Here is an 8,329-nt window from a genome sequence, read left to right as displayed (position 1 = left end):
GCTATGTTTAGCAATTTATTGTGAGAGATTGGGTTAAAGGGTGGTGTAGTGTTATAGATCGACTTGGTAGTCTCATATGCCATCTTGAGCATGGTGAAGCTGATTTGGCTCCTGGAGCAACCGTTTGCTCGTGTTGAGCGCTTTAAAAGTCGTGCACGTCACATGTCTCGAGGTGGTTGGCGCTGGGTGCACGGTCACCGCATGGCCTCCCCACGCCGCGCACATAGTCATGCATGCGAGCGCTGCCACGCATGGCTGGCCGTGGCCATCTCTGGCCTACCAATGGCTTGGCTGCCGTTGGCCCGCCGCCAAAGCCGCTGCTGCTGCCGCTGTCCCCGCCGCATGGAGCCGCAGCTGCCCTATCCCGCATTGCACTGCCATCATGTCCACCACTACTGCCTAACATTGCGACACTGCCACTGCCATCGCATCATCATCGCGTCCATGCCTGTACGCTGTAACTGCTGCACCGCGCTGTGTTGCTGGCCCGTTTTGATGCCGTGCGCACGTGGCTGTGCCACCGTCACCATGTCATTTATGACAGTACGGTCACACGGGCCATGCCGGTCAGGTGCATACGTGCCTGTCTACTAGCGTCTACATGTGGGTCTCCATGAACTCGCTGACCGCGTCTTGCTAAGGCGAGGAGGAGCCAAGCCCACCGCCGCACCCCGTTTCTCTCTTTCTCCCCCTATTTTTCCGCCGCCGTCGTGTCGCAGTCACGGTGAGTCAGAGAGCGAGCACCTCTCATCAATTCCTCATGCCCTCATCTTTGCCCTCACATCCCCTCTCCAGCCGCCCCCACCCTGCTTTGATTGTAGCTCAGCCGAGCTCCAATTTTGGAGTTTTGCCCGCCACCATGCTGTTATGAACCATCACCACCCACATCATGGCTAGCCTTTACCACTTCACCCCGTGCTAATTCCTCTGCACCACTAGCTTGCCTTGGCTCCCTCTCCACCTTATGCACGCCAGTGGGAGCACTACCGCTGATGCGGCCATGTCCACTGTGGCATGTCGCCGTGCTCATCGCACACATGTGGCCAGCACTACTCAGGTAGTCGCTGGCCGAACCACCACTTCGGTCAGGTTCAAGGTGTGCCCATGGTGCTTATTTCCTATCTCTATCGTTCTGTTAGGGCTATGGCTCACTGGAATGTGGTTGCCATCGTTGCAGGTCGCCCACCGCTGGGGAGAGCCCGCTCTGCTTCACCCCCATTTGTGCAACCATCGCCCATCATCGCGCGTTAGCCCATAGGTGAGCATCGGTCCCCTAGCTAGGTCTGCAAGGGTCTAGGGTGGCTGGCGATGTCACCAGTGCCACCGCTCGCCGTGCCGGAGCATGCGGGGGAGGCCAGGGACCATGCCGTTGTAAAGTGGAGAGAGTACAAGGGTCTTTTTGCATAAGTGCTATCTCTAGGAATAGTAATATGGATTGTGGGTTGTATTGTTCATAATACAGGGGTGTTTTATTTAATGTGAAAGCATGCGCGCAGGATTTCCCCATCGCAGGTCATCTCCGCACGGGCCGACGTCATGTGGGCCGCACCGCGGGTCACCGTGCGCTCACGCACGCGCGCTGCGTCGCATGGGCCGTGCTAGAGAATACGTTTTTCTTTCTCATGAGGAATTAGAAATAGCTTTCTAATAGAATTTTTGAGCTGATCTTTGGTAAATCATTTAAAATCATGTAGGTATCCAAAAATTGTGAAACAAATTTTGTTAAGTTTCTAAAATTATGCTCTATCTATTAGTGTATTTAGTTAATATATATACATGTTGATACTAGGAGCTATTAAATCATTTGAGAGTGGTTAATATTATTAGGTTAAATATTGTAGGAATTTTTGTGGTAGATTGGTGATAGCTTTAGCCCTAAAAATTTTATAGCAGCATCATGGTATTATTATGTGCTCACTGTAAATTTTGTAGCTTTAGAATAGACTAGACATAAGGGTAGTTAAATGCTCTTTGTTTCAAATATACATCAAAACATTAGTAGAAATAAGGATATATCCTTCAATTGTAAAGCTAGGTGTGTGTTAGTTGAACCCAACACTTTGCTTGGTAAAGATGATAGTTAGCTTAGTGCCTTAGTCATTAGAGCTAGCTTAGTAGCTTAGCATGTGTATTCTTATTTTAAGAGTTGTTGTTGCATAAATACTAAGTGTTGCATCATCATTGCATGCATGTAGAGAACGAGTTGGTGGAGATCATGACCACTAGCGATCATGAGTACGAGGAGGTGATCAAGGAGTATAAGGAGGAGATCCTCATGTAGGAGGAGGTCTCGGAGCCACCACTGATTGACTCAGCTGACACCGTGCCTAACCAAGGCAAGCCCCGGTGCATAACCCTTATTTTTTATAATCACTGAATATATATATCTGTGATGTGCATTCCCATTATAGGATCTATATTGAAACTACATGCATAGATAAACCTACCAATGAGTCGTACTAGCATAGGTTGAGTAGCTGCTATGCTTAGGCTATCAGTAGTGTGAGTAACCTACCGTTACTCATAATAGATGATTATTATTACTCTCATGACAAAACGGTAAAAGAAAATAGAGACCCGGTAGGGATATGGTACGGGTATTGGTGAGGGTAATAGGTTGTGTCCCATGGCCAATGGGGCATAGCTTGGTTACACTGTTTTCCCTATCCACGTTGGTTAAGGACCGTCTGTTGCAGTGGATTCTAGTCAGGTCACAGACTTATTATTCTGAGCACATACTTGCTTATGGGAGCGGAAAGGCTCATTGCTCTCTTGTCATGGGTTCTGGCTCTTTCCAGACCAACTGATTGGAGGCTAGGATGATAGAGGTCTAAGCACCACACTGAGTCCAGGACTAAAGAGTGGGGGCTTAGAGTCCAAGTTTGGACGAGGACCTAGACCCCTTGATAGGAGAGTGGTGGGTTAGTATTGCTTGTGCCTGGGGTACAAGCGGGGCATGTGTTTCGGGGTCCTAGCTGGGATACATTGGTTCGCGAATCACCACGTGATACGGTATGGCTTGGCTGCGATCTAGCACCATAGAAAGAACTGAAAGATAAAAGGGAATGAACGGATCTGATTTCTCAACTCTTACTTGAAAGTAGAACATGTGCTTACATAGAATGGTTAGCTAATGAACTAATCATGACTACTAATAAAACACATACATAAGGATTCACTACTAGTAATGCTTTTTGAAAAAAAGAAACCCAATAAACCATAAAGCTTATCACATCCTTTTGAGTCGGGAAATTATTCCCACTAGTCGGGTAAGTCCTGTGAGTACATTGTGTACTCAGGGTTTATTTACCCCTGTTATAGGTGCAGCTTGAGGAGTGGCTGTTGTGTGGAGGATTCTTCTAGTGGGCATAGATGGATCCTTGAATCTTATCGTTAGATGTTTATTTCAATTCCGCTGTTTAAATTTCGTACTCTAAACTTGGTATTGTATTAATGTATTTTTGAGAACTATTGTTGTATGAAATGGACTAAGTGATGTAAACTCATTCTCATTATTAGATCCTGGGTGAAAACATGGATTGTTTGAGTTCTCCCTTAGGGTGTGCTCGACGGAACCATCCGATGTAGCTTACTTTCAGGGTGCTTAGCGTCTGGTGAAAGATGAGTGCCAATAGAAGCGTGCTATTTCGGGCGGTTCTGCCACAAAAATGGTCATGGCGATGATCATGGCAATACCAATGGGGAGAGCCACGAGGGCCCACTCCTTGGTCCTCCTCCTCTGCTACCACCACCGCCTCCGATGACCCATGCCGAGATGTTGGCTGCCCGTTGTGAGTCAGCCTGTGCCTTTGAGATGTTGGCACAGGCTATTGGTGGCTTCGCCCGTGGAGGCCTCGGTGGCAATAGCGAGAACGAGGGTGGTGCCCATGGTCCTAAGAGGCCATGTTCCTATCAGGACTTCTTGGGGACACAACCGCCCAGGTTCACACTGACTGTAGAGCCTCTAGACGTAGAGCATTGGCTTCATATTCTAGAGCAGAAGTTTCAGCTGCTCAATGTGATGGATGAGCAGAAGGTGCGCTTTGCCGCACAGCAGCTTCTAGGATTTGCCAGTGCTTGGTGGGACACTTTCAATGCTATGCGGCCTATGGACCACCATGTGACTTGGTAGGAGTTTACCACTTCTTTCTATCAGTACTATATTCTTGCTGGTTTGTTGAATAGGAAGCTGTCTGAGTTTCTGGAGCTAAAGCAAGGAAGCATGATTGTGATGGAATATGTGAACAAGTTTAATCACATTGCACATTATGCTAGGACTCATGTGGATACTTATAAGAAGATGGACCATTTCAATCATGGTCTCTCTTGCATCTTGCAAGAGAAGCTGTATACCAGGGGCTATCAGACCTTTCGTGCTTTGATGAATGATGTCATTGCTATGGAGGGACTTCAGCATGAATCTCAGGCTGAGTGGAAGCGTAAGAGGGTGATCACTGGGTCTTCTAGTCACCCATAGTCACAGAAGGTACAGGTTGTGAGGAGGGTGTCCTATCACTCTCTGGGTGGACAATCGTCTCATTAGACTCAGTAGACTTACTAGGCACCTCTCACTCAGTACCGTTCACCTACTCAATAGGTGTAGCAGCCTCAAGGGTAGCAGGTTCTGCCTCATTAGGGACAGGGGAACAAGTTGGGTGCTTCTTTTAAGTGTGGCAAGGAAGGCCACTATGCTCATGAGTGCCCCAGAACAAGCTTACTCAGTCTTCTCAGCCTTCAGCCAACTCTCGTTTGGTCAAGAGGACTATCATCAGAAAGAAGGTGTCTATGAGCTGCTCGGGATATGTTAACTTCACTAAGGCTGAGAAGATCCCATAGGGAGAGCCTGTGATGGTTGGTATGTTCACCATTGATTCCCACCTAGCATATGTATTATTTGATTCTGGTGCATCACATTCATTCATGTGTATGGGGTTTGCACAAAGTCACAATATATCTATTATGGCTATTCCTATTGCCTATAGAATTAGAACCCCAAGTACGTAGTTGTGCATTAAAACTCGGATGGACATAGTGAGACTAGTGCTAGCCACTCACTCTTATCGTCTCCAGTTCATGGTGCTACCTGGGCAAGGCATAGATGCAATTCTAGGAATGAACTGGTTGAGAAGCTATGGGGTAGTCTTGAACCTTAGGCTAAGAATTGTTGAGTTGAAGCTTCCTTCTTTTGAGGATAGAATGTCTCTCCTTATGTCTTCAGTCCCCACCCTGCCAGTTGTTGCTCATGCTAAAGCTTCTCTGGACCTTTCTTCTATTCCTGTGGTCTATGAGTTTTTGGATGTCTTCCCCGAGAACCTACCTATGTTACCATCGAACCGGGATGTGGAGTTTGCCATTGAGTTAGAACCTAGTACTGCTCCTATTTTGTGGCGTCCTTACCGCATGGCTCCAAAGGAATTGGCTAAGATGAAGAAATAGTTAGAGGAATTGTTGGAGAAGGGATTCATCCATCCAAGTTCTTCACCATGGGGTTGTCCAGCTATTTTTGTGAAGAAGAAGGATGTCACTCTTTGGATGTGTGTGGATTATCGCCATCTCAATGCAGTAACCATTGAGAACAAGTATCCTTTACCTCGTATTGATACTTTGTTCGACCAGTTGGCTGGTGCCAAGGTGTTTTCAAAGATTGATCTTTGTTCTGGGTATTACTAAATTAAGATCCGGCCACAAGATATACCAAAGACAGCTTTCTCTACTAGGTATGGGCTCTATGAATACCTAGTCATGTCTTTTGGTCTCACCAATACTCTTGCATTCTTCATGTATCTCATAAATTCAGTCTTCATGCCGGGGTTAAACAAGTTTGTAGTGGTGTTCATTGATGACATATTGATATATTCTAAGAACAATGATGAGCATGCATGACATCTTCGCATAGTCTTGACTCAATTGCGAGAACACAAGCTGTATGCCAAATTCAGCAAGTGCGAGTTTTGGTTGGATCGAGTACAGTTCTTGGGACATGTCCTGACACCTGAAGGCATCTCTGTGGATCCTGGCAAGGTGCGGGATGTGTTAAATTGGAAATCTCCAAAGTCAATGCATCAGATTCATCAGTTCCTTGGTCTTGCTGTTTATTATTGGAGATTCATCCCTGAGTTTTCACCAAGTTGCTCTAGAAGGATGTCAAGTTTGTGTGGAGTCCAGCTTGTGAAGAAGCTTTCCAAGCCCTAAAGAAGTTTCTTACCTCTGCTCATGTTCTTGCCCAACCAGATATTGATAGGCCGTTTGATATGTATTGTGATGCCTCTAGGACTAGACTGGGATGTTTGCTTATGCAAGACGGACGTGTGATCTCTTATGCTTCACGTTAACTAAAAAAGCACAAGTTGAATTATCCCACCCATGGTTTAGAGCTGGCTGCAGTTGTGCACGCTCTAAAAATTTGGAGACATTACCTGTTGGGAAATAAAGTGCATATCTACACGGATCATAAGTCTCAAATATATTTTCACTCAATCCGAGTTGAACATAAGACAACAGAGGTGGCTTGAGTTAATCAAAGATTATAATTTAGACGTTCGGAAAAGCTAATATGGTAGCTGATGCCTTAAGTCGGAAGTCGTATCAAGTTGATGAAGAATCTTTGTCTCTCAACCATTCTAAGGTGTTAGCCCATATTTCTCTAGTCTCAGATCTACTTGAGCAAATTATTATAGAGCAAAGGCAAGATGCTTTGGGAATTCCTCATATCAAGAAGCTAATCGCCGAAGGACGTGGTCCTCATTTTAGTATTGATGATCAAGGTGTGGTGAAGTTCAAGAATCGATTGTTGGTTCCCTCAAGTCATGAGCTTAGGAGAAAAATTTTGGATGAAGCTCACAACTCCAAATTATCCATTCATCCAGGAAGTAACAAGATGTATCATGATTTGCGTCACTTGTATTTGTGGCAAAATATGAAACAGGATATTACCAAATACATCTCAGAATGTGACATTTGTGGAAGGGTTAAGGCAGATCATATGCGTACGCCTGGATTTCTATAGCCCTTGCCTATCCCTGTTTAGAAATGGGAGAATATTTCCATGGACTTTGTTGTGGGTTTGCCCTGCACGACAAAGGGGTATGACTCTATTTGGGTCATTGTGGATCGCCTTACCAAGTCCGCTCATTTCCTCTCGGTGGATACAAGGTATTTAGCCAAGAAGTATGCCAAGTTGTATTTTGATTGGGTTGTGACCCTACATGGAGTTCCCCTTACCATTGTTTTCGATAGAGGGTCAGTCTTTGTCTCTCATTTCTGGGAGCAACTCCAGAAATGTCTTGGTACTCGTATCCTCAGAAGTTCAGCTTATCACCCGCAAATTGATGGTCAAACAGAAAGGGTCAATCAAGTACTTGAAGACATGTTGAGAGCTTGTGCCATTTCTTATCCAGAAAAATGGGACAAATGCTTGACTTTAGCTGAGTTTTCCTATAACAATAGCTATCAAGAGAGCATTCGAATGCATCTTTTGAGGCTTTGTATGGCAAGAAATGTAAGACACCTCTTAACTGAGTGGAAGTGGGTGATCGTGTTTACTTTGGACCTGATTTTATCAAAGAAGCAAGAGAACATGTCAGTGTTATTCAGAGTCATTTGAAAGCGGCTTAGAACCGTTAGAAAGCTTATGCGGACAAGAGGAGAAGACCTTTGCAGTTTGAAGTTGGTAACCATGTGTACCTAAAGGTATCCTCGATGAGAGGTGTGCATCGGTTTGGAGTTCATGGAAAGTTAGCTCCTCGTTATGTTGGACCTTATAAAATTTTGGAGCGGTGTGGTTCTGTTGCTTATCGTCTCCAACTCCTGGATATTTTATCAGCCGTCCATAATGTCTTTCATGTTTTCCAGTTAAAGAAGTGTCCACGGGTTCCCGATGAAGTGGTGGAAATTGAAGGACTCCCTCTCCAACCTAATCTTTATTATATTGAGTATCCAGTCAAAATCTTGGATGAAAAAGAGAGAGTCACAAGGAACAAAGTGGTAAAATTCTATAAAGTCCAGTGGCAAAATCATTCGGAGGACGAAGCAACTTGGAAACAGGAGAGTTATATTTTGGAGCATTATCCCCATCTTCTCCCTGAAGTATCAAGGTAATGGTTTAAGTTAAAAGTTACTTCTTATCCCTTTTCCCACATGAAATCTTGGGACGAGATTTTGTTTAAGGGGGAAGAGCTATAACACCCTCGGTGTTACGCCCTAAACAAATTACTAAAACATGTCATGAGCATCATATTTATGTGATAACGCATGTGGTAGAATGTGTGGATGAAATTTTTTTTTGTAACTTAAGATGATCAATAAAAATGTTAAATGAAAAGCTACTCCA

Source organism: Miscanthus floridulus, chromosome 7, assembly GCF_019320115.1.
Source record: "Miscanthus floridulus cultivar M001 chromosome 7, ASM1932011v1, whole genome shotgun sequence".
In the NCBI taxonomy this organism is placed as follows: Eukaryota; Viridiplantae; Streptophyta; class Magnoliopsida; order Poales; family Poaceae; genus Miscanthus; species Miscanthus floridulus.
Note: the sequence above shows the minus strand (reverse complement) of the source record.